This window comes from Eleutherodactylus coqui, chromosome 5 (assembly GCF_035609145.1).
Source record: "Eleutherodactylus coqui strain aEleCoq1 chromosome 5, aEleCoq1.hap1, whole genome shotgun sequence".
NCBI classification, from domain to species: Eukaryota; Metazoa; Chordata; class Amphibia; order Anura; family Eleutherodactylidae; genus Eleutherodactylus; species Eleutherodactylus coqui.
Genome location: NC_089841.1, coordinates 15083942 through 15111418, shown reverse-complemented (window position 1 = coordinate 15111418; position 27477 = coordinate 15083942).

Sequence of the window (27477 nt, the reverse complement as noted above, 5' to 3'; positions counted from 1 at the left end):
GAGTAGAGCTGTGTGTGATGTGTGGGGGTCAGGATGGATGCAGTAGAGCTGTGTGTGATGTGTGGGGGTCAGGATGGATGGAGTAGAGCTGTGTGTGTGTGATGTGTGGGGGTCAGGATGGATGGAGTAGAGCTGTGTTGTGGGGGTCAGGATGGATGGAGTAGAGCTGTGTGTGATGTGTGGGGGTCAGGATGGATAGAGTAGAGCTGTGTGTGTGTGATGTGTGGGGGTCAGGATGGATGGAGTAGAGCTGTGTGTGATGTGTGGGGGTCAGGATGGATGGAGTAGACCTGTGTGTGTGATGTGTGGGGGTCAGGATGGATGGAGTAGAGCTGTGTGTGTGATGTGTGGGGGTCAGGATGGATGGAGTAGAGCTGTGTGTGTGATGTGTGGGGGTCAGGATGGATGGAGTAGAGCTGTGTGTGTGATGTGTGGGGGTCAGGATGGATGGAGTAGAGCTGTGTGTGTGATGTGTGGGGGTCAGGATGGATGGAGTAGAGCTGTGTGTGTGATGTGTGGGGGTCAGGATGGATGGAGTAGAGCTGTGTGTGTGATGTGTGGGGGTCAGGATGGATGGAGTAGAGCTGTGTGTGTGATGTGTGGGGGTCAGGATGGATGGAGTAGAGCTGTGTGTGTGATGTGTGGGGGTCAGGATGGATGGAGTAGAGCTGTGTGTGTGATGTGTGGGGGTCAGGATGGATGGAGTAGAGCTGTGTGTGTGATGTGTGGGGGTCAGGATGGATGGAGTAGAGCTGTGTGTGTGATGTGTGGGGGTCAGGATGGATGGAGTAGAGCTGTGTGTGTGATGTGTGGGGGTCAGGATGGATGGAGTAGAGCTGTGTGTGTGATGTGTGGGGGTCAGGATGGATGGAGTAGAGCTGTGTGTGTGATGTGTGGGGGTCAGGATGGATGGAGTAGAGCTGTGTGTGTGATGTGTGGGGGTCAGGATATATGGAGTAGAGCTGTGTGTGTGATGTGTGGGGGTCAGGATGGATGGAGTAGAGCTGTGTGTGTGATGTGTGGGGGTCAGGATGGATGGAGTAGAGCTGTGTGTGTGATGTGTGGGGGTCAGGATGGATGGAGTAGAGCTGTGTGTGTGATGTGTGGGGGTCAGGATGGATGGAGTAGAGCTGTGTGTGTGATGTGTGGGGGTCAGGATGGATGGAGTAGAGCTGTGTGTGTGATGTGTGGGGGTCAGGATGGATGGAGTAGAGCTGTGTGTGTGATGTGTGGGGGTCAGGATGGATGGAGTAGAGCTGTGTGTGTGATGTGTGGGGGTCAGGATGGATGGAGTAGAGCTGTGTGTGTGATGTGTGGGGGTCAGGATGGATGGAGTAGAGCTGTGTGTGTGATGTGTGGGGGTCAGGATGGATGGAGTAGAGCTGTGTGTGTGATGTGTGGGGGTCAGGATGGATGGAGTAGAGCTGTGTGTGTGATGTGTGGGGGTCAGGATGGATGGAGTAGAGCTGTGTGTGTGATGTGTGAGGGTCAGGATGGATGGAGTAGAGCTGTGTGTGTGATGTGTGGGGGTCAGGATGGATGGAGTAGAGCTGTGTGTGTGATGTGTGGGGGTCAGGATGGATGGAGTAGAGCTGTGTGTGTGATGTGTGGGGGTCAGGATGGATGGAGTAGAGCTGTGTGTGTGATGTGTGGGGGTCAGGATATATGGAGTAGAGCTGTGTGTGTGATGTGTGGGGGTCAGGATGGATGGAGTAGAGCTGTGTGTGTGATGTGTGGGGGTCAGGATGGATGGAGTAGAGCTGTGTGTGTGATGTGTGGGGGTCAGGATGGATGGAGTAGAGCTGTGTGTGTGATGTGTGGGGGTCAGGATGGATGGAGTAGAGCTGTGTGTGTGATGTGTGGGGGTCAGGATGGATGGAGTAGAGCTGTGTGTGTGATGTGTGGGGGTCAGGATGGATGGAGTAGAGCTGTGTGTGTGATGTGTGGGGGTCAGGATGGATGGAGTAGAGCTGTGTGTGTGATGTGTGGGGGTCAGGATGGATGGAGTAGAGCTGTGTGTGTGATGTGTGGGGGTCAGGATGGATGGAGTAGAGCTGTGTGTGTGATGTGTGGGGGTCAGGATGGATGGAGTAGAGCTGTGTGTGTGATGTGTGGGGGTCAGGATGGATGGAGTAGAGCTGTGTGTGTGATGTGTGGGGGTCAGGATGGATGGAGTAGAGCTGTGTGTGTGATGTGTGGGGGTCAGGATGGATGGAGTAGAGCTGTGTGTGTGATGTGTGGGGGTCAGGATGGATGGAGTAGAGCTGTGTGTGATGTGTGGGGGTCAGGATGGATGGAGTAGAGCTGTGTGTATGATGTGTGGGGGTCAGGATGGATGGAGTAGAGCTGTGTGTATGATGTGTGGGGTCAGGATGAATGGAGTAGAGCTGTGTGTGTGATGTGTGGGGGTCAGGATGAATTGAGTAGAGCTGTGTGTGTGATGTGTGGGGGTCAGGATGAATGGAGTAGAGCTGTGTGTGTGATGTGTGGGGGTCAGGATGGATGGAGTAGAGCTGTGTGTGTGATGTGTGGGGGTCAAGATGGATGGAGTAGAGCTGTGTGTGTGTGATGTGTGGGGGTCAGGATGGATGGAGTAGAGCTGTGTGTGTGTGACGTGTGGGGGTCAGGATGGATGGAGTAGAGCTGTGTGTGTGATGTGTGGGGGTCAGGATGGATGGAGTAGAGCTGTGTGTGTGATGTGTGGGGGTCAGGATGGATGGAGTAGAGCTGTGTGTGTGATGTGTGGGGGTCAGGAAGGAGTAGAGCTGTGTGTGTGATGTGTGGGGGTCAGGATGGAGTAGAGCTGTGTGTGTGATTTGTGGGGGTCAGGATGGATGGAGTAGAGCTGTGTGTGTGATGTGTGGGGGTCAGGATGGATGGAGTAGAGCTGTGTGTGGTATGTGTGTGGTCAGGATGGATGGAGTAGAGCTGTATGTGTGATGTGTGTGGGGGTCAGGATGGATAAAATAGAGCTGTGTGTGATGTGTGGGGTCAGGATGGATGGATTAGAGCTGTGTGCGTGATGTGTGGGGGTCAGGATGGAGTAGAGCTGTGTGTGTGATGTGTGGGGATCAGGATGGATGGAGTAGAGCTGTGTGTGATGTGTGGGGGTCAGGATGGATGGAGTAGAGCTGTGTGTGATGTGTGGGGTTCAGGATGGATGGAGCCGAGCTGTGTGTGTGATGTGTGGGGTCAGGATGGATGGAGTAGAGCTGTGTGCGTGATGTGTGGGGGGGCAGGATGGATGGAGTAGAGCTGTGTGCGTGATGTGTGGGGGTCAGGATGGATGGAGTAGAGATCTGTGGGGGTCAGGATGGATGTAGGAGAGCTGTGTGTTGGATGGATGTAAGTATTTTTGTTATAAAAGTAAAAAAAATATAACAGGATAAAATACAGGATAACCAAATAATAGACAAATTGCCAAAAAGCATATATGTATATTTACAAAATATTACAGAAATAAGGGTAGAAAGAATCATAGTGTTACATTTGCTGCTTAGATCTGTAGTTCTAATGTTCTTAGCTGCACATCTCCTCAGGAGGTGAGAGTTTATTGAGCTGCTGGGTGTGGTATTCTCCAGCAGCAAATCCCATTTAGCCTGCAGCACATATAAACCCAGCTGCTGTCACTCTGAAGCTGGTCTTGTACTGTTTGGATTTATGTTTTTTTCCCACTCTGAACTGTGTTTGCATGTAGGTCTGGTGTGTCTCTCTGCTTGCCCAAGACAGTTTTGACACCTGTAGTCCTTCTCTGTGTTATATGCAGATCCCCTTTACAGGTGCGGCATCCAAACGTCTTGTGTCTTACTCTGTGTGTCAGTTGGTGGATCCCTGACACAGTTCCCTATGTCAGCAAGGTGGCTGACTTCCTATCCCCCCTGTATGAGGACACATGGACTTGCTTCATCTGTGATTAAGAGTTTTATCTGTGTGCTTGTGAGTTCTGTGTGGAGTCTGTGTGGTTTTCATTATATGTTAGAGTCCATGCCGGTAGAGTCTGTGATGGTAGAGTCTGTGCCCTGGTTGTTCTGTCCTGTTGCAGCTTGCTTTGTGATCTGTGCTCTGTTCTGTTCCTGTTGCAGATTGCTATGTGATCTGTGTTCTGTTCCTGTTGCAGCTTGCTGTGGAATCTGTGTCCGGTGCTGCTGGACTCCTGGTTAGTGTAGGGACTAGCGGTATAGCCAGGAGCCGTGAAGTGGCCCACTAGCATCCACGTTTTGATCAAAATGTCAACTAACACCTGGTATTTATATTCAGCCTTACTTGGCTGCTGTATGCTGTGTTTTCTGGCTCTGTGTGTCCTGTTGTTCTGTCCCTGTCATGTGGCATGTTTGTTTGTCCTGTTCTGGTGCGTGATTCCTAGGATCAGCTAGGGCCCAGTTCCGAAGACCGCTGGGCCGTCCTTTATTTGGGTGATGTCCCCGCTCAGGTAGAGCCATGTCATTCCCCCTTGTAGCTCAGGGTCAGTTGCCTGAAACTCGTGTGCACCCGTGTGTGTACCCCTTGGTCATGATCATGTGGGCCCCGTGCTAGATAATCAGCATTAGTTTGCCCACACGATCGTAACACATAGAATGGTGGAGTTGAAAGTGACCTCCAGGGTCATCGGTTTCAACCCCCTTCTCAGTGCAGGGTTCACTAAATCATCCCAGACAGATATTTGCCCAGCCTTTGTTTGAACACTTCCAAAGGAGAACTCACTACCTTCCATGGTAACCTGTTTCACTCATTGATCACCCTCACTGTTAGAAAGGTTTTTCTAATATGTAATTTGTGTCTCCTCCCTTTCAGTTTTTCTCTGTGCTGTGACAGGCCTTCAGATATTTGTAGATAGCATGCAAAAAAGAAGACTGAGAGAAGACTTAATAGCCAAGTTGTGAATCAACCTAACAGTTGCCTTGTCAATCCCATATTTTTTTCAATAAGTATTGTATGAGATACTTTGTCAAATGCTTTACTACCGTCAAGATATACTATATCCACTGCATTTACCTGATCAACACAGTCAGTGATACTATCATAGAAGGAAATTAGATTAGTCTGGCATGACTTGTTTGTTACAAACCCATGCTGGCTCTGGTTAATTACTTCATTTTTATCAAAGTATTTGCATACATGCTGTTTAATAATTTGTTCAAAGATCCTTCCTGGTATAGAAGTCAGGCTCACAGGCCTGTAGTTTCCGGGATCCACCTTCCTGTAAGCAGGATGCAACAACAGGTATGTTTCCATGTTAGGAAGTCAGGCTGCAGCAGAGGCAGGTGACGGTAATTCAGGTTGGTTTATTGCCAAACTCTCAGTCATAAACAAAATGCAGGCTTTCTCCAGCAATATAATGTCCACCAGTAGAGAGGATCAAAACTAAACCATCACCCCCTGTTAAGACACAGGATCATTGTTCTCATCATCGGCCCTCTTCCTCCACTGGACTGATTACTTCGATGAAAGTTAATAAATCAACTCAGGTTAATAGAATATTTCACCTTTCAAGTATTCTTGAAATAGGAGAGGTTGATCCGCAGACAAAAAAAACTCTGAATTTCCTCTGATTGATCTTACCAATCCAGCCTTTGAAGTAAAAATACCTATGGAAGGCCTTACGAGAATATCTGTTGAAGCACCCAAATCCGGGAGTAAAAAATATAAATACTGACAAGGAGGTTTGCATGATCAATCCTAAATTTGTAAAGTAACCAGGCAGCAGCTGATGATTTTTTATAAAGATAGAAAAAAACTTTTATTCCTCCATAAAAGTCAGACTGGCGACGTTTCGGTTTCCACTGAAACCTTTCTCATGATCAATCCTAGGGATCTTGAAAAGACCCTTTTACAATCCCCTTTGGCAGATTCCCCCTCAATTTTTTTGGATCTAGAGCCTATGGCACCCTCTGTTTTAAATCTACCCTCAGCTTTAGAAACTAAAACATTGGTTTCCCTAAAAATAATTCAGAGCAAAGACCCCCCTTTTCCATTATTGGAGCCCACAACTCCCCGGGTAGTCAACTCCCATCCAGGGCCAGATCAAAAATTTTCCAATTTTACCAACCCCTCTCCCCCTCGTTTTCTTCAAGGAAAAGAAGCCTTCAAGACGTCGGGGAAGGAGAGGAGGTAAACGATCAAAATCTCAAAAAAGGAATTAAGAAACCAAGGTCGGTAAATGTGACACAGTAATCCTCAATGAAGAAGCCAGATTAATGGGTATTTTTAATATTTCGAAATATATTTTAAGAAGAAAAGAGGCAGAATCCCTAGCTAAGGGTTTATTATTTAGTCCATCAATTAAAGCTAATTAATTTGATCTATTTGTTGACCTCAATAGTTTTATTCGAAATTTGACAGTATGTCACTATTTTTCCACTCAGAATAGTAAAAACCTTTTAGTTAATGAGGAAGCACTAGAGATTTTTAAATTCGATGACCCAATAAAGATGGATTTAAAAATACCGAGTATATTCTACCTTCTGGAGAGTAAGGGACATTTTATTGATACATTTTTATCAAAGTGTCCTACATGACTTTTTTGAAATATGCATGAATGACAGTGGTTTGAAATATAATTTAAACAGCTTGATTATGACTCCACAAGGAATATTTCCATTAATCTACAGCTTTTTGTGGACAAAGCTTTAGAGAATAATTGTTTATCAAAAAAGAGAGGGATTTCATCTGTATTTCGAACCCAGAGATCCCCTTCTTTTACTTTCTACCGAAAATCCACAAAGGTGAAAGCCCCCCCCCCCCCGGTCGACCGATTAGAGCAGGTATAAACTCAGTAACCAGTGCATTATTGCAGTTTATTGATAGACATCTACAGAGATTTGTAACGTCTTTACCTGCATATGTTAAATATATGGGCCATGTTTTATCAATAATTAACCAACTGTCTTGGAAAGAAAGCTATACATGGTGCACCTTAGATGTAACTTCCTTATACTGTAATATATCACATGACTAAGGGATTGAAGCAGTAAAATATTTTTTAAATAGCAATCCTTTAATGCCACAACAACAAAGGAATTTTATTCTGGAAGTAATATCTTTTATTTTAACCAATAATTACTTGACTTATAATAATGAATTTTTTTCAACAAATTAATGGGACAGCAATGGGGACAAAGTTTGCCCCCAGCGCCTTATCACAGCGTTCATAAGTGCTGTGCTGCAAGTCCCTCAGAGGGACTCAAATAGTGTAAAAAAAAATAAGAAACTAAAAATGTAAAAAAAAGTTTAAAAAACCCTTTTTTGTGCTTTTTCTAATATTAGCATAAAAAAGGGAAAAAAAAAAATTAAAATGGCACATATTTGGTATTGACGCGTCCGTAACGATGTGTCCAAAACGTTGAACATGCTTTTTATCTTTTACGGCATAGAGCGTTAAAAAAACCCGCTAATAAACAGATTAGCATTTTGCCTCCCAAAAAATGCAATAAAAGTGATCAAGAAAGCCATATATTCCCCAAAATAGTACCAATAAAAACTACAGCTTGTCTTGCAAAAAATAAGCCCTCATAGAGTTCTGTACATAGAAATATAAAAAAGTTACAGGACTTTGAATGCAGCAATAGAGAAAAAAAAAGATTTCCAAAAAAGGGGTTTTTATTGCAAAAAAGTGGAAAAACCTAAAAAAAATTTTTGGTATCGTTGTAATCGTACCGACCCACAGAAAAAATGTATTGTGTCATTTATGCTTTTTTTGTCACTGTGACAGAAAGGAAAACCCTGTGTGTCAACAAGCCTATCACCGAGGGAATCACTAAAATATAACTTTTATTAGGTAAAGATAAAAATAAAAATGTATAAAAGGCGTGGACTCTGATTCCAGTTACACTCCTACTGGACAAGTAGATATTCTAACAGTAGTAAGTCCATATAAGTATATACCAGATGATGCGCTAAGTTCTAACTCCACAACCACAATGACCCAATCTATATTGTTGGTGCATGGGTCGAGATATATATTATGGTTGTGTACAGCTCCACGTGTATAAATGGCCACAAGGGCTAACAAAGCACAATGTAGGTTATATTTTTTGTATTTATACGTTGGAGCCGATAAATGGGTAAAGGCCAGAATAATAAATGTAACCCCCGTCTGGCAGAGTATTGAGGCATATATTAATGCCCAGGAAATATAGCATCAATCAGGTATATACTATGTGGTATATCCCCTATTATGGTGGATTATACCCTGATGCGATAACCAGCTATAGTAAACACGGTCACTAATTCCATCTATATAGTGACTCGCTTGACTGACGTCATTTAGCGTGTTTATCTAGTTTATATAAAAGCTGGCAAATAGACTGCAGCGCTGAGTGGTCTGTAACTAGGAGTTACATGGTGCAAGGACATATTACAGCACCAAACGTTCCTTTTATTTTACCACATTCCCATTAGGGACAGACACAGCGGACAGTCTTAGACCAGGGTCATTATCTCATAAGACCCTGTCACATGGACTAAACACTGCTGAGTGCAGCTAATAAAAACAGCTGATCACTGCTTCACTAGAGATGAATGCTGCTGTTTGTGAGATTTTATAATCACCAGCAGCTACGAGCAGCTGAACTGAAGAGGGTTCAATAAGATATATAATGAACCCTCTTTGTCAGTAACTGCTGCATTCACTATCACCATTTAAGCATAGATAGCCCGATATACAATGATGTGGACATCTCTGTAGATGTCTATCAATAAACTGCAATAATGCACTGGTTACTGAGTTTATACCTGCTCTAATCGGTCGACCGGGGGGGGGGGGGGGGGCTTTCACCTTTGTGGATTTTCGGTAGAAATTAAAAGGGGATCTCTGGGTTCGAAATACAGATGAAATCCCTCTCTTTTTTGATAAACAATTATTCTCTAAAGCTTTGTCCACAAAAAGCTGTAGATTAATGGAAATATTCCTCGTGGAGTCATAATCAAGCTGTTTAAATTATATTTCAAACCACTGTCATTCATACATATTTCAAAAAAGTCATGTAGGACACTTTGATAAAATGTATCAATAAAATGTCCCTTACTCTCCAGAGGGTAGAATATACTCGGTATTTTTAAATCCATCTTTATTGGGTCATCGAATTTAAAAATCTCTAGTGCTTCCTCATTAACTAAAAGGTTTTTACTATTCTGAGTGGAAAAATAGTGACATACTGTCAAATTTTGAATAAAACTATTGAGGTCAACAAATAGATCAAATTAATTAGCTTTAATTGATGGACTAAATAATAAACCCTTAGCTAGGGATTCTGCCTCTTTTCTTCTTTAAATATATTTCGAAATATTAAAAATACCCATTAATCTGGCTTCTTCATTGAGGATTACTGTGTCACATTTACCGACCTTGGTTTCTTAATTCCTTTTTTGAGATTTTGATCGTTTACCTCCTCTCCCTCCCCGACGTCTTGAAGGCTTCTTTTCCTTGAAGAAAACGAGGGGGAGAGGGGTTGGTGAAATTGGAAAATTTTTGATCTGGCCCTGGATGGATACTGGGAGTTGACTACCCGGGGAGTTGTGGGCTCCAATAATGGAAAAGGGGGGTCTTTGCTCTGAATTATTTTTAGGGAAACCAATGTTTTAGTTTCTAAAGCTGAGGGTAGATTTAAAACAGAGGGTGCCATGGGCTCTAGATCCAAAAAAATTGAGGGGGAATCTGCCAAAGGGGATTGTAAAAGGGTCTTTTCAAGATCCCTAGGATTGATCATTCAAACCTCCTTGTCAGTAGTTATATTTTTTACTCCCAGATTTGGGGGCTTCAACAGATATTCTCGTAAGGCCTTCCATAGGTATTTTTACTTCAAAGGCTGGATTGGTAAGATCAATCAGAGGAAATTCAGAGTTTTTTTTGTCTGCGGATCAACCTCTCCTATTTCAAGAATACTTGAAAGGCGAAATATTCTATTAACCTGAGTTGATTTATTAACTTTCATCGAAGTAATCAGTCCAGTGGAGGAAGAGGGCCGATGATGAGAACAATGATCCTGTGTCTTAACAGGGGGTGATGGTTTAGTTTTGATCCTCTCTACTGGTGGACATTATATTGCTGGAGAAAGCCTGCATTTTGTTTATGACTGAGAGTTTGGCAATAAACCAACCTGAATTACCGTCACCTGTCTCTGCTGCAGCCTGACTTCCTAACATGGAAACATACCTGTTGTTGCATCCTGCTTACAGGAAGGTGGATCCCGGAAACTACAGGCCTGTGAGCCTGACTTCTATACCAGGAAGGATCTTTGAACAAATTATTAAACAGCATGTATGCAAATACTTTGATAAAAATGAAGTAATTAACCAGAGCCAGCATGGGTTTGTAACAAACAAGTCATGCCAGACTAATCTAATTTCCTTCTATGATAGTATCACTGACTGTGTTGATCAGGTAAATGCAGTGGATATAGTATATCTTGACGGTAGTAAAGCATTTGACAAAGTATCTAATACAATACTTATTGAAAAAAATATGGGATTGACAAGGCAACTGTTAGGTTGATTCACAACTTGGCTATTAAGTCTTCTCTCAGTCTTCTTTTTTGCATGCTATCTACAAATATCTGAAGGCCTGTCACAGCACAGAGAAAAACTGAAAGGGAGGAGACACAAATTACATATTAGAAAAACCTTTCTAACAGTGAGGGTGATCAATGAGTGAAACAGGTTACCATGGAAGGTAGTGAGTTCTCCTTTGGAAGTGTTCAAACAAAGGCTGGACAAATATCTGTCTGGGATGATTTAGTGAACCCTGCACTGAGAAGGGGGTTGAAACCGATGACCCTGGAGGTCACTTTCAACTCCACCATTCTATGTGTTACGATCGTGTGGGCAAACTAATGCTGATTATCTAGCACGGGGCCCACATGATCATGACCAAGGGGTACACACATGGGTGCACACGAGTTTCAGGCAACTGACCCTGAGCTACAAGGGGGAATGACATGGCTCTACCTGAGCGGGGACATCACCCAAATAAAGGGCGGCCCAGCGGTCTTCGGAACTGGGCCCTAGCTGATCCTAGGAATCACGCACCAGAACAGGACAAACAAACATGCCACATGACAGGGACAGAACAACAGGACACACAGAGCCAGAAAACACAGCATACAGCAGCCAAGTAAGGCTGAATATAAATACCAGGTGTTAGTTGACATTTTGATCAAAACGTGGATGCTAGTGGGCCACTTCACGGCTCCTGGCTATACCGCTAGTCCCTACACTAACCAGGAGTCCAGCAGCACCGGACACAGATTCCACAGCAAGCTGCAACAGGAACAGAACACAGATCACATAGCAAGCTGCAACAGGAACAGAACAGAGCACAGATCACAAAGCAAGCTGCACTAGGACAGAACAACCAGGGCACAGACTCTACCATCACAGACTCTACTGGCATGGACTCTAACATATAATGAAAACCACACAGACTCCACACAGAACTCACAAGCACACAGATAAAACTCTCAATCACAGATGAAGCAAGTCCATGTGTCCTCATACAGGGGGGATAGGAAGTCAGCCAACTTGCTGACATAGGGAACTGTGTCAGGGATCCACCAACTGACACACTGAGTAAGACACAAGACGTTTGGATGCCGCACCTGTAAAGGGGATCTGCATATAACACAGAGAAGGACTACAGGTGTCAAAACTGTCTTGGACAAGCAGAGAGACACACCAGACCTACATACAAACACACTTCAGAGTGGGAAAAAAACATAAATCCAAACAGCTGGGTTTATATGTGCTGCAGGCTAAATGGGATTTGCTGCTGGAGAATACCACACCCAGCAGCTCAATAAACTCTCACCTCCTGAGGAGATGTGCTGCTAAGAACATTAGAACTACAGATCTAAGCAGCAAATGTAACACTATGATTCTTTCGACCCTTATTTCTGTTATATTTTGTAAATATACATATATGCTTTTTGGCAATTTGTCTATTATTTGGTTATCCTTTATTTTATCCTGTTATATTTTTTTACTTTTAAAACAAAAATGCTTACATCCATCCAACACACAGCTCTCCTACATCCATCCTGACCCCCACAGATCTCTACTCCATCCATCCTGCCCCCCACACATCACGCACACAGCTCTACACCATCCATCCTGCCCCCCCCCCCCACACACACACACACATCACGCACACAGCTCTACTCCAGCCATCCTGACCCCACACATCACACACACAGCTCGGCTCCATCCATCCTGACCCCCACACATCACACACAGCTCTACTCCATCCATCCTGATCTCCACACATCACACACACAGCTCTACTCCATCCTGACCCCCACACATCACGCACACAGCTCTAATCCATCCATCCTGACCCCACACATCACACACAGCTCTATTTTATCCATCCTGACCCCCACACACATCACACATACAGCTCTACTCCATCCATCCTGACCACACACATACCACACACACCTTTACTCCATCCATCCTGACCCCCACACATCACACACACAGCTCTACTCCATCCATCCTGACCCCCACACATCACACACACAGCTCTACTCCATCCATCCTGACCCCCACACATCACACACACAGCTCTACTCCATCCATCCTGACCCCCACACATCACACACACAGCTCTACTCCATCCATCCTGACCCCCACACATCACACACACAGCTCTACTCCATCCATCCTGACCCCCACACATCACACACACAGCTCTACTCCATCCATCCTGACCCCCACACATCACACACACAGCTCTACTCCTTCCATCCTGACCCCCACACATCACACACACAGCTCTACTCCATCCATCCTGACCCCCACACATCACACACACACACAGCTCTACTCCATCCATCCTGACCCCCACACATCACACACACAGCTCTACTCCATCCATCCTGACCCCCACACATCACACACACAGCTCTACTCCATCCATCCTGACCCCCACACATCACACACACACACAGCTCTACTCCATCCATCCTGACCCCCACACATCACACTCACAGCTCTACTCCATCCATCCTGACCCCCACACATCACACACACAGCTCTACTCCATCCATCCTGACCCCCACACATCACACACACAGCTCTACTCCATTCATCCTGACCACCACACATCACACACACAGCTCTACTCCATTCATCCTGACCCCACACATCATACACACAGCTCTACTCCATCCATCCTGACCCCCACACATCACACACAGCTCTACTCCATCCATCCTGACCACCACACATCACACACACAGCTCTACTCCATCCATCCTGACCCCACACACAGCTCTACTCCATCGATCCTGACCTCACACATCACACACACAGCTCTACTCCATCCATCCTGACCCCCACACATCACACACACAGCTCTACTCCATCCATCCTAACCCCACACATCACACACACAGCTCTACTCCATCCATCCTGACCCCCACACATCACACACAGCTCTACTCCATCCATCCCGACCCCCAGACATCACACACAGCTCTACTCCATCCATCCTGACCCCCACACATCACACACAGCTCTACTCCATCCATCCTGACCCCACACATCATACACACAGCTTTACTCCATCCATCCTGACCCCACACATCACACACACAGCTCTACTCCATCCATCCTGACCACACACATACCACACACACCTCTACTCCATTCATCCTGACCCATCACACACACAGCTCTACTCCATCCATCCTGACCCCACACATCACACACACAGCTTTACTCCATCCATCCTGACCCCCACACATCACACACACAGCTCTACTCCATCCATCCTGACCCCCACACATCACACACACAGCTCTACTCCATCCACCCTGACCCCACACATCACACACACAGCTCTACTCCATCCATCCTGACCCCCACACATCACACACAGCTCTACTCCATCCATTTTGACCCCCACACATCACACACACAGCTCTACTCCATCCATCCTGACCCCCCACACATCACGCACACAGCTCTACTCCATCCATCCTGACCCCCCACACATCACGCACACAGCTCTACTCCATCCATCCTGACCCCCACACATCACACACACAGCTCTACTCCATCCATCCTGACCCCCACACATCACACACACAGCTCTACTCCATCCATCCTGACCCCCACACATCACACACACAGCTCTACTCCATCCATCCTGACCCCCACACATCACACACACAGCTCTACTCCATCCATCCTGGCCCCCACACATCACACACACACACACAGCTCTACTCCATCCATCCTGACCCCCACACATCACACACACAGCTCTACTCCATTCATCCTGACCCCACACATCATACACACAGCTCTACTCCATCCATCCTGACACCCACACATCACACACAGCTCTACTCCATCCATCCTGACCACCACACATCACACACACAGCTCTACTCCATCCATCCTGACCCCACACACAGCTCTACTTTATCGATCCTGACCTCACACATCACACACACAGCTCTACTCCATCCATCCTGACCCCCACACATCACACACACAGCTCTACTCCATCCATCCTGACCCCACACATCACACACACAGCTCTACTCCATCCATCCTGACCCCCACACATCACACACAGCTCTACTCCATCCATCCCGACCCCCAGACATCACACACAGCTCTACTCCATCCATCCTGACCCCCACACATCACACACAGCTCTATTCCATCCATCCTGACCCCACACATCATACACACAGCTTTACTCCATCCATCCTGACCTCACACATCACACACACAGCTCTACTCCATCCATCCTGACCACACACATACCACACACACCTCTACTCCATTCATCCTGACCCATCACACACACAGCTCTACTCCATCCATCCTGACCCCACACATCACACACACAGCTTTACTCCATCCATCCTGACCCCCACACATCACACACACAGCTCTACTCCATCCATCCTGACCCCCACACATCACACACACAGCTCTACTCCATCCACCCTGACCCCACACATCACACACACAGCTCTACTCCATCCATCCTGACCCCCACACATCACACACAGCTCTACTCCATCCATCCTGACCCCCACACATCACACACACAGCTCTACTCCATCCATCCTGACCCCCCACACATCACGCACACAGCTCTACTCCATCCATCCTGACCCCCCACACATCACGCACACAGCTCTACTCCATCCATCCTGACCCCCACACATCACACACACAGCTCTACTCCATCCATCCTGACCCCCACACATCACACACACAGCTCTACTCCATCCATCCTGACCCCCACACATCACACACACAGCTCTACTCCATCCATCCTGACCCCCACACATCACACACACAGCTCTACTCCATCCATCCTGGCCCCCACACATCACACACACACACACACACAGCTCTACTCCATCCATCCTGACCTCACACATCACACACACAGCTCTACTCCATCCATCCTGACCCCCACACATCACACACACAGCTCTACTCCATCCATCCTGACCCCACACATCACACACACAGCTCTACTCCATCCATCCTGACCCCCACACATCACACACAGCTCTACTCCATCCATCCCGACCCCCAGACATCACACACAGCTCTACTCCATCCATCCTGACCCCCACACATCACACACAGCTCTATTCCATCCATCCTGACCCCACACATCATACACACAGCTTTACTCCATCCATCCTGACCTCACACATCACACACACAGCTCTACTCCATCCATCCTGACCACACACATACCACACACACCTCTACTCCATTCATCCTGACCCATCACACACACAGCTCTACTCCATCCATCCTGACCCCACACATCACACACACAGCTTTACTCCATCCATCCTGACCCCCACACATCACACACACAGCTCTACTCCATCCATCCTGACCCCCACACATCACACACACAGCTCTACTCCATCCACCCACACCCCACACATCACACACACAGCTCTACTCCATCCATCCTGACCCCCACACATCACACACAGCTCTACTCCATCCATCCTGACCCCCACACATCACACACACAGCTCTACTCCATCCATCCTGACCCCCCACACATCACGCACACAGCTCTACTCCATCCATCCTGACCCCCCACACATCACGCACACAGCTCTACTCCATCCATCCTGACCCCCACACATCACACACACAGCTCTACTCCATCCATCCTGACCCCCACACATCACACACACAGCTCTACTCCATCCATCCTGACCCCCACACATCACACACACAGCTCTACTCCATCCATCCTGACCCCCACACATCACACACACAGCTCTACTCCATCCATCCTGGCCCCCACACATCACACACACACACACACACAGCTCTACTCCATCCATCCTGACCCCCACACATCACACACACAGCTCTACTCCATTCATCCTGACCCCACACATCATACACACAGCTCTACTCCATCCATCCTGACACCCACACATCACACACAGCTCTACTCCATCCATCCTGACCACCACACATCACACACACAGCTCTACTCCATCCATCCTGACCACACACACAGCTCTACTCCATCGATCCTGACCTCACACATCACACACAGCTCTACTCCATCCATCCTGACCCCCACACATCACACACACAGCTCTACTCCATCCATCCTGACCCCCACACATCACACACACAGCTCTACTCCATCCATCCTGACCCCCACACATCACACACACAGCTCTACTCCATCCATCCTGACCCCCACACATCACACACACAGCTCTACTCCATCCATCCTGACCCCCACACATCACACACACAGCTCTACTCCATCCATCCTGACCCCCACACATCACACACACAGCTCTACTCCATCCATCCTGACCCCCACACATCACACACACAGCTCTACTCCATCCACCCTGACACCACACATCACACACACAGCTCTACTCCATCCATCCTGACCCCCACACATCACACACAGCTCTACTCCATCCATCCTGACCCCCAGACACCCCTAATCACCAGAAAGGGGTGATTAATACAAAGACATATTTTAAACGAACTGATTGTAATAGTTACCTTAATTTTGGGAGCTGTCATAAAAAAATGTGGAAGCTTAATATCCCCAATGGATAGTTCAAATGGGTGAAAAGAAACTGTTCTTCTATTAGGGATTTTAAACAGCAGTCATTGGTTCTAAAAACCCGTTTTGAAGAGAAAGGCTATCCAAGAGTTTTGATAGATTCGGCCTAAGATAAAGTTTTGCTGGAAGGAACGCCTAAAATTAGTAACACTACTACAACAGCAGAAAAAAAGAAAAGCACCGGAGAAACCTTTAACAAAAGATTATTATTTATAACCAAATATAACACCCAGTACAAGGAGATTGAGAATATCTCGAAGAAAAATTGGATGATTCTAAAACGAGATCCTTTTCTATATAACGAGATCTTAGATTCCCAAAAATAATTTATCGAAAAAATAGAACTCTACAAAATATTTAGCTCCCTCTAATCCTGATAAGAGAAGTATAAATACACAGGAGAAAGGACTTCGAGATGGAAACAATATAGTGGGAACATATAAGTGTATGAAGAGTCGTTGTAAATGTCATTCTTCTATAACACAGGAGAGGAAAGAGGTATTCGCCAACCGAGAAAATTGGGTTGTAGAAATTAACCAGTTTTTAAATTGTTTTTCTAGTACACAGCGTTTCCCGACATTTCCTGGAGAAACATCAGAAGGATTTTTCCCAACTAAAAATAACTCCAGTTGAAAGTGTTATACCCAGATCATTTTCTTGCTTGAAAGCTAGAGAAATGTTCTGGATCTTTTGAATGAATACATTGGTTCCCAAAGGCCTTAGAAAAACTACAATGAATTTGAATTATAATTAATTATAAAGATTTTGTGTGTGTGTATGTGTGTATGTATATATATATATATATATATATATATATATATATATATAATGTGTGTGTGTATATATATATATATATATATATATATATATATATATATATACACACATATATTAATACTATTATATTATTGATGTATTTATATGTATACTAGCTGATATACCGGCTTCGCCTGAGTTAATTTGGCACTGGTGTTTCTCTGGTGTTCACACAGAAAATCTTATGAAGTCACGGTTACTTTAGAGATACCGGGAAAAAAATATGTTCACCATTTTGCATGGTTCTTTGGGTTACCCAGGAAACACCACGTGGAGGTAGCCATGCAACGTTTCCTTTATATAAAATGACATCGGGAAGTGAGAGAATTAGATTCTGTACGTAAAATTTGGACGCTAATTCTTTTGCGCTTAAAATTGAATAATCGAGTTGGGACCAATCAACTTTTCCTATTTATGACGTAATCAATGCTCGTGCCAAATTTCAAGTTTCTATGACATTGGGAAGTAAGAGAATTAGATTACGTACGTAAAAGTTGGACGCTAATTGTTTTGCGCTAAAATTGAATAATCGAGTTGGGACCCATTAGGTTTTCGTATTTATGACCTAATCAATGCTCATGCCAAATTTCCAGTTTCTACGACATCGGCAAGTGAGAGAATTAGATTACGTACGTAAAATTTGGACGCTAGTTCTTTTGCGCTAGAATTGAATAATCGAGTTGGGACCTCTTTACTTTTCCTATTTTCGACATAATCTATGCTTGTTCCAAATTACATGTTTCTACGACATCAGGAAGTTGGAGAATTAGTGGCGAGTCAGTCACTATTTATATTTGTATTAACTAAGAAAAGCTATGACATTATTATTCTATTATAACTGGCCCTATCACAGAGGGGACTTAGAGTAAAAGAATAAAATTTATTAGGAAATATATTAAAATAGGACACACTAGGGCACAACAAATGACATAAATGTACAAAAAAACGTTAAAAAAATGGTGCAACAGATTTTAGGACAAACATTACACAGTTTCTGAGGATATGTGTCAGCTAATTGCTATAATGGGTCTGGTACAGGAGTGTTTAAATCATCCTATAGATCCAAAAGCAAATGGCGTAATCGCCTGACACTATGACCCTTAGATTGAATCCACTTGAAGTATTTCCCCAAACAGTAGGAACAAGTGTTAGATAAATGGGCGATGAACTGTTGTGGATCAATATAAAGAGGGTTCTATCTCCGGCCGCTGATTAGTCTCTGAATCATTGGTGGTGTTCTCAAATCTAGACACCATCAGAGAAACTAATTTATATGGCTATATTAATGGTTCTTCACTGATGATATTTTTTGGTTTCAACTCTTCGAACCTTTTAATGTAAGGGTCGAAGCAGACTCCAATCGACAGAGTTATTGAGATCTGGTAGTGTTGTTTGTGCCAGATCCCAGTTCTTCAAAGCCTCTTGATAATATACAGGACTTGAAGTATTTAAACTCCAGTTGTTTAGGGCTATCGTACTCAAAGTTATTGAGATCCCATAACTCCAATTTTTTCACTCAACGCGTTTCACCACTGTATTACGTGGATCATCAGGAGCATTACGGAGCTTAGGTATCGTTTGTTAGGAGTATACATTAATAAATTTCATCATATGGAGAAGATGATATATTTCAAACTCTAAATAGTCAAAACACCAGGGGAATGGATGTCCTAACGAACAGGGACAACTGCACTTCCAGAGATGGTTAAAGGTAAACACAGGACGAAAAAAGCCTATTGTCGTACTCCTAGGTCCACTATAGCTGAAGGACTAATTTCTTTCAGTTCTCAGGTGTACAATCGTTTAACCTGTGCAACGTCCATCTTAGACGATCAATTATGGGAGAGCCTAGTTTATCGCTGGGCTGATGCCCTTGTAAGATTTTTTCCTAGGCTTATAGCAGAAGGGACCTAAGATACGGGTACCTCCTGGTCTATAAGGTCAATATTCCCACTAAGCTCCTGTAGAATTACAAGAGGCTTACACCAAGTTAACCCAATTGCAATCCATTTTTTTTTCTATTATAACTGGAGAGGATATTTGTATCTATATCTATATGAGCGTTGGTTTTATGTATTTCTAATTCTATTCACATTCCTATAATTATAGGTTTGCTTTAATCCATGTAAATATTCATGCCATTTTGTTCCGTAGTCCACTTATAAGGCTGTGTGACCTAGACTGATAGTTATTTGACATGTTTTGTGCATTACCTTAGTGATGGCTTCAATATTCTTTAGCGCTTTAGCTCAATGGAACGCAACGTGCGCTTCACATGACAGAATGAGAGGGGCCGCGTCATGAAGTGACGCGGTCATGTGATGCGCTCCATGGAGCGTAACCCCATAACCTTGTGTTGTGACATGGTGGAACGCAGTGAGCGTTCCACGGCCCTAATAGGAGTGGCCACGTCATGGCGTAACGTGGTCACATGGTGCACTCTTAGGAGCGCATTGCACGACCCCGCAGCCTAGTGATGACATCATGGACTGGAGCTTGTCATTAACAAACGCCCAAAATGGCGCTATACACCAGAGACAAATGGAGGTGGTCCTTTTCTTCTCAACAACCCACATGGTATGTCCTTTTTATTATATAAAGAGATGATTGTCAGACAAATCCTATGCTTGATAAAGGCGTTTGCTAACGCCGAAACGCGTTGCGCATATTTATTGGACGTTCCATCTATTTGTTTGTTTTTGGTAAAGAGAGGTGAATTCTCTCTGCCTTTTATTTATTTCTGCAATAAATATTCCTATGTTTGGATTGGAGTTATCCGGAGCCATTTGTGGGGAACGAGGCACATCCCAAGAAGCGCAGACAAAAGTTTCTTTTACACTTTACTCAGGCATCAGTACAATTCCTGGATGTTGTGGTCTCCAGGGATGGAGACCGTTTGAGGACAGATTTATACAGAAAACTGACGGATAGGAATAATGTTTTGAGTTTCCAGAGTTTTCATTCTCTGGGAACCATGAGGTGTCTACCATGGAGTCAAATGTTCCGGGTTAGGAGAATAGTAGATGAGGATAATGTTGACTTGAGATTGGATGAAATGACTGCCAAATTTATTAACCCCTTAGTGACAAAGCCTGTTTGCGCCTTAGTGACGGAGCCAAATTTTGGAAATCTGACATGCGTCGTTCAACATAGCATAACTCCGTAAAGGTTTTGCATATCCAAGTGATTCTGACATTGTTTTTTCGCCACATATTGAACTTCATTTAGGTAGTAAAAATAGACCGATAAAATTTGTGTATATTTATTAAAAGTACCAATATTGGAAACATTTTGAAAAAATTGTCATTTATTCACATTTTCAACTGTAATATCTCAAATATGTCCAAACATACTGTACAATTTTTTGATAAGATATATATTTACATCTGTTTACTTTATTCTGGACGCACATTTGAATAACTTTTGTGTTTTTTTTAAACCATTTAGATGACGTACCAATTTAACATTACTTTTCAGCATTTTGAGGAACACGTTGTTTTCCTGCACCAAGCCTAGTTTGCAAAGGCTCATGAGTGTCAGAATAATAGATACCCCCCCAAATGACCCCATTTTAAAAACTACACCCCTTAATGTATTCACTGAGGGGGTCATGAGTATTTTGAACCCACCGTTTTTTTCAGGAATTAATTCAATTTAGAGGAGAAAAAAATAAATTTTCATATTTTTGCAAATATGTCATTTTAAAGACATATTTTTTTCCTATAGTGCCCATGAAAATGAGGATTTACACCCCAAAATGGATACACCTGTTTCTCCCATGTTCTGAAATATACCCATTGTGGCCCTAATCCTATGTCTGGATGCACAACAGGGCCTAAAATGAAAGGAGTAGTCAGTGTCTTTCAGAACAAAATTTTTCCTTGAAGGCGTTTTAGGCCCCATAGCACTTTTGTAGAGCTCTTGGGCGTCTAAAACCAAAAAGAAACCCCAACAAGTGACCTCATTTTGAAAACTAGACCCCTTAACGAATTTATCTAGGGGTGTACTGCCCATTTTGACCCCACCGTTTTTGAATGAATTCAAGCAAAGCAAAAGGAAAAAAATGTGATTTTCATTTTTTGGCAATTCGGTCATTTTAAAAACAGCTTTTCATGTACAGCACACACATGAATGAAGCCTTGCACCCCAAAATGGATACCCCTGTTTCTGCCGTGTTCAGAGACATACCTATTGTGGCCCAAACTGTTACCTGGATGCACAACGGGGCCCAAAATGAAAGGAGTAGTCAGTGGTTTTCAGAACATAAATTTTCCTTGAAGGCGTTTTAGGCCCCATAGCACTTTTGTAGAGCTCTTGGGCGTCTAAAACCAAAAAGGAACCCCCACAAGTGACCCCATTTTGAAAACTAGACCCCTAAACGAATTTATCTAGGGGTGTACTGCCCATTTTGACCCCACCGTTTTTGAATGAATTCAAGCAAAGCAAAAGGAAAAAAATGTGATTTTCATTTTTTGGCAATTCGGTCATTTTAAAAACAGCTTTTCATGTACAGCACACACATGAATGAAGCCTTGCACCCCAAAATGGATACCCCTGTTTCTGCCGTGTTCAGAGACATACCTATTGTGGCCCAAACTGTTACCTGGATGCACAACGGGGCCCAAAATGAAAGGAGTAGTCAGTGGTTTTCAGAACATAAATTTTCCTTGAAGGCGTTTTAGGCCCCATAGCACTTTTGTAGAGCTCTTGGGCGTCTAAAACCAAAAAGGAACCCCCACAAGTGACCCCATTTTGAAAACTAGACCCCTAAACGAATTTATCTAGGGGTGTACTGCCCATTTTGACCCCACAGTTTTTGAATGAATGCAAGCAAAGCAAAAGGAAACAAATGGGATTTTCGTTTTTTTGGCAATTCTGTCATTTTAAAAACTGCTTTTTTTGTACAGCACACACATGAATGAAGCCTTACACCCCAAAATGGATACCCCTGTTTCTCCCGTGTACAGAGACATACCCATTGTGGCCCTAATCTTTTGTTTGGATGCACAACAGGGCCCAAAATGAAAGGAGTAGTCGGTGGCTTTCAGAACAGAAATTTAGCATGAAGGTGATTTAGGCCCCATCGCCCACTAGCAAAACAGTAGGAAAAAATTACAATTTTCATTTCATGCGGAATCTGCAATTTCTATCCGGTCATGTGAGACCGGCCAAAGGTAGATCGCTACCTTTTTATCACGTGACTGGGGACCGCTCAACAAGGTCACTGCTCCAGGCTCTCGGCAACCATTGGTCACTGGGAGCAGGGAGATTTTAAGTTTCCTGGGCTCCCCGACTCCTGCGCATGTGTCCGGTGTTTTGCCAGCTGTCGCATGTGCAGAATCCGGGAGGAAGTTCACGGAGGAAGATCGCGTCGGGGTGCAAATACGGAGGCCTCCGGTAAAAAGTTTCATCTCCTCTCACTGATCGCATCGGTGAGGGGAGATGAACCTTCTCCTTTTTTTTACTTTTACGTGATCGCCATTATCTATTGGATAATGGCGAAGACGTGATCAGAAACCGCTCACCGCGGCCCCCCGTGAAATCTCAAGGCTCTCGGCTAAGTTTTGTAGCCAGGAGCAGGGAGATTTTAAATTACCCTAGCAATCCACGGCTTTTGCTCTGCGCCTGCCATCTTGGCGACAGGCGCATGCGCAGAAGCTGGGGTACGGACAGCGGATAAATCCGCGGGCCTTTTGTACGTCATTTCATCCTCCCTCACGGAAATGATCCATGGGGGCGGAGGTGAAACGTAAGCTTTTTAAACTTTTTTTTTTTTTACTTTTTACACTTTTTTAAAAAAGTTTTACACTTTTTTTTTTACTTGAAATGATCAATGCTGTCCATGTCATGTCCCCGGTGAAATCTCTCTGCTCCTGGCTACATATGGCAGCCAGGAGCAGAGGGATTTTAAATTTCCCGGGGCTCGAGCCCCCCTGTGCAGACGGAGACTTCAAGGTTCCGGGACATTGGCGGACCTGAGGTGAGTATTTTCACCTCCCCTCATGGATCGGATCCATGAGGGGAGGTGAAACTGGAACTTTTTAAAAACTTTTTTAACTTTTTTGCGACCGCCGCTATCCACTGGCTACCTTCAGGAGCCGGGAGCCCGGAGATTTTAAATTTGCCGGGGGCTCCCGGGCTTCTGCGCATGCGCGTGACGTCATCGTCTGTCGCGCATGCGAAGTAGACCGGCGGCGGGTCCGGGAGGACCAGATCTCCGGGAGACACCACGGACAAGCCGGGTGAGTATTTTCAGCTGCCCTGATGGACCGACCATCAGGGCAGCTGAATCTTTAACTTTTATTGACTTAATTTTAACTTTATTGCGATCGCAATGCCGGGGGGGACTGCCTGCAGCCCAGGATGACAGCTCCATGCTGTCGGCTACCTGTGGGCACCTACAGCATGGAGCTGTCACGTCCTCAGGCAAGTGGGCATTAATCCAAAGAGGACGCATAAAACTACGTCCTCTAGGATTAAAGCCCACTTACTGAGGACGTAGTTTCCCGATGGGGCCGTCACTAAGGGGTTTATATGGACTATAAATAAAAACTAGCTCAGGGATTTAGGTCTCAGGCATGAGTGAGCCTAGGCAAAAGTTGCTGGGTTCTAAGTGGACAAAACCGGACAACGGTCGGATACCATTTATATCAACACTAGCTGTGTTAATTTGGTACTGGTGTTTATCTGGTGTTCACACAGAAAATCTTATGAAGTCGTGGTTACTTTAGAGATACCATGTAAAAAATATGTTCACCATTTTGCATGGTTCTTTGCGTTACCCAGGAAACACCACGTGAAGGTAATCATGCAGCATTTCCTTTATATAAAATGACATCGGTAAGTGAGAGAATTAGATTACGTACGTAAAATTTTGACGCTAATTCTTTTGCGCTTAGAATTGAACAATCGAGTTAGGACCCAATAACTTTTCCTATTTATGACATAATCAATGCTCATGCCAAATTTCACGTTTCTATGACACCGGGAAGTGAGAGAATTAGATTCCGTACGTAGAATTTGGATGCTAATTTTTTTGCGCTTAGAATTGAATAATCGAGTTGGGACCCATTAGCTTTTCATATTTATGACACAATCAATGCCCGTGCCAAATCTCAATTTTCTATTACACCAAGAAGTGAGAGAATTAGATTTCGTACGTAAAATGTGGACGCTAATTCTTTTGTGCTTAGAATTGAACAATCGAGTTGGGACCCATTAACTTTTCCAATTTATGACATAATCAATGCTCGTGCCAAATTTCAAATTTCTATGACATTGGGAAGTGAGAGAAGTAGATTCCGTACGTAAAATTTGGCCGCTAGTTCTTTTGTGCTAGAATTGAATAATCGACTTGGGACCCATTAACTTTTCCTATTTATGACATAGTCAATGCTCGTACCAAATTTTAAGTTTCTATGACATTGGGAAGTGAGAGATTTAGATTATGTACGTAAAATTCCGACGCTAATTCTTTTGCGCTAGAATTAAATAATCGAGTTGGGACCCCTTTACTTTTCCTGTTTTGGACATAATCTATGCTCTTACCAAATTTCATGTTTCTACGACATCGGGAAGTTGGAGAATTAGTGGCGAGTCAGTCAGTCAGTGAATCAGTGAGTGAGTCAGTGAGGGCTTTCGTCTTTATATATATACTAGCTGATATACCCGCCTTCGCCCGAGTTAATTTGGTACTGGTGTTTATCTTGTGTTCACACGGAAAAGCTTCTGAAGTCGTGGTTACTTTAGAGATACTGAGGAAAAAAAATATGTTCACCATTTTGCATAGTTCTCTGCGTTACCCAGGAAATACCACGGGGAGGCAACCATGCGACGTTTCCTTTATATAAAATGACATCAGGAAGTGAGAGAATTAGATTACATACGTAAAATTTGGACACTAATTCTTTTGTGCTTAGAATTGAATAATCGAGTTGGGACCCATTAGCTTTTCCTATTTATGACATAATCAATGCTCGTGCCAGATTTCCTGTTTCTATGACACCAGGAAGTGAAAAAATTACATTCCGTACGTAAAATTTCGACGCCAATTCTTTTGCGCTAGAATTTAATAATCGAGTTGGGACCCATTAGCTTTTCCTATGTATGACATAATCAATGCTCGTGCCAGATTTCCCGTTTCTATGACACCGGAAAGTGAAAAAAATTACATTCCGTACGTAAAATTTCGACGCCAATTCTTTTGCGCTAGAATTGAATAATCGAGTTGGGACCCATTAACTTTTCCTATTTTTGACATAATCAATGCTCGTGCTAAAGTTCCCGTTTCTATGACACCGGAAAGTGAAAAAATTACATTCCGTACGTAAAATTTCGACGCCAATTCTTTTGCGCTAGAATTGAATAATCGAGTTGGGACCCATTAGCTTTTCCTATTTATGACATAATCAATGCTCGTGCCGAATTTCCTGTTTCTATGACACCGGAAAGTGAGAAAAATACATTCCGTACGTAAAATTTGGACGCTAATTCTGTTGCGCATAGAATTGAATAATCGAGTTGGGACCCATTAGCTTTTCCTATTTATGACATAATCAATGCTCGTGCCGAATTTCCTGTTTCTATGACACCGGAAAGTGAGAAAAATACATTCCGTACATAAAATTTGGACGCTAATTCTTTTGCGCATAGAATTGAATAATCGAGTTGGGACCCATTAGCTTTTCCTATTTATGACATAATCAATGCTCGTGCCGAATTTCCTGTTTCTATGACACCGGAAAGTGAGAAAAATACATTCCGTACGTAAAATTTGGATGCTAATTCTTTTGCGCATAGAATTGAATAATCGAGTTGGGACCCATTAGCTTTTCCTATTTATGTCATAATCAATGCCCGTGCCAAATTTCACGTTTCTATGACATTGGGAACTGAGAGATTTAGATTATGTACGTAAAATTTTGACGCCAATTCTTTTGCGCTAGAATTGAATAATCGAGTTGGGACCCATTAGCTTTTCCTATTTTGGAGATAATCTATGCTCGTGCCAAAATTCATGTTTCTACGATATCGGGAAGTTGGAGAACTTTTGGCGAGTGAGTCAGTGAGTCAGTGAGTCAGTCAGTCAGTCAGTGAGTCAGTGAGGGCTTTCAGCTTTAGATAGATAGATAGATAGATAGATAGATAGATAGATAGATAGATAGATAGATAGATAGATAGATAGATATTGTACAAGAAGTGCTGATATCTCGAAAATCTTTCAAATCAGTTTTATTAAAGATTTTTCAAAGTATAGACATCACAAAATTCAACATCTGAGGGTATAGAAGAGAAGATATACATTGCCTGAGTTACAAATGCAGACCCTCATCCTTGAGTTGGGGGGGGGGGTGAGTCTTTTATAACATATAAACATCCTGGGAACTCTGATACATGCGCGGATAACTCTATAATAATAAAGATCATCGTGGGGAAGCCCCGCCTATTAAGGTATTAAACACAAATAAGAGGTATCTATTATGTTTGTTAACGGAACCAGGTATAAGCCAAAGAAAATTAGGGGTATAGGGGGGAAGGTGAAGCCAGGGAAGTGGGGGGAG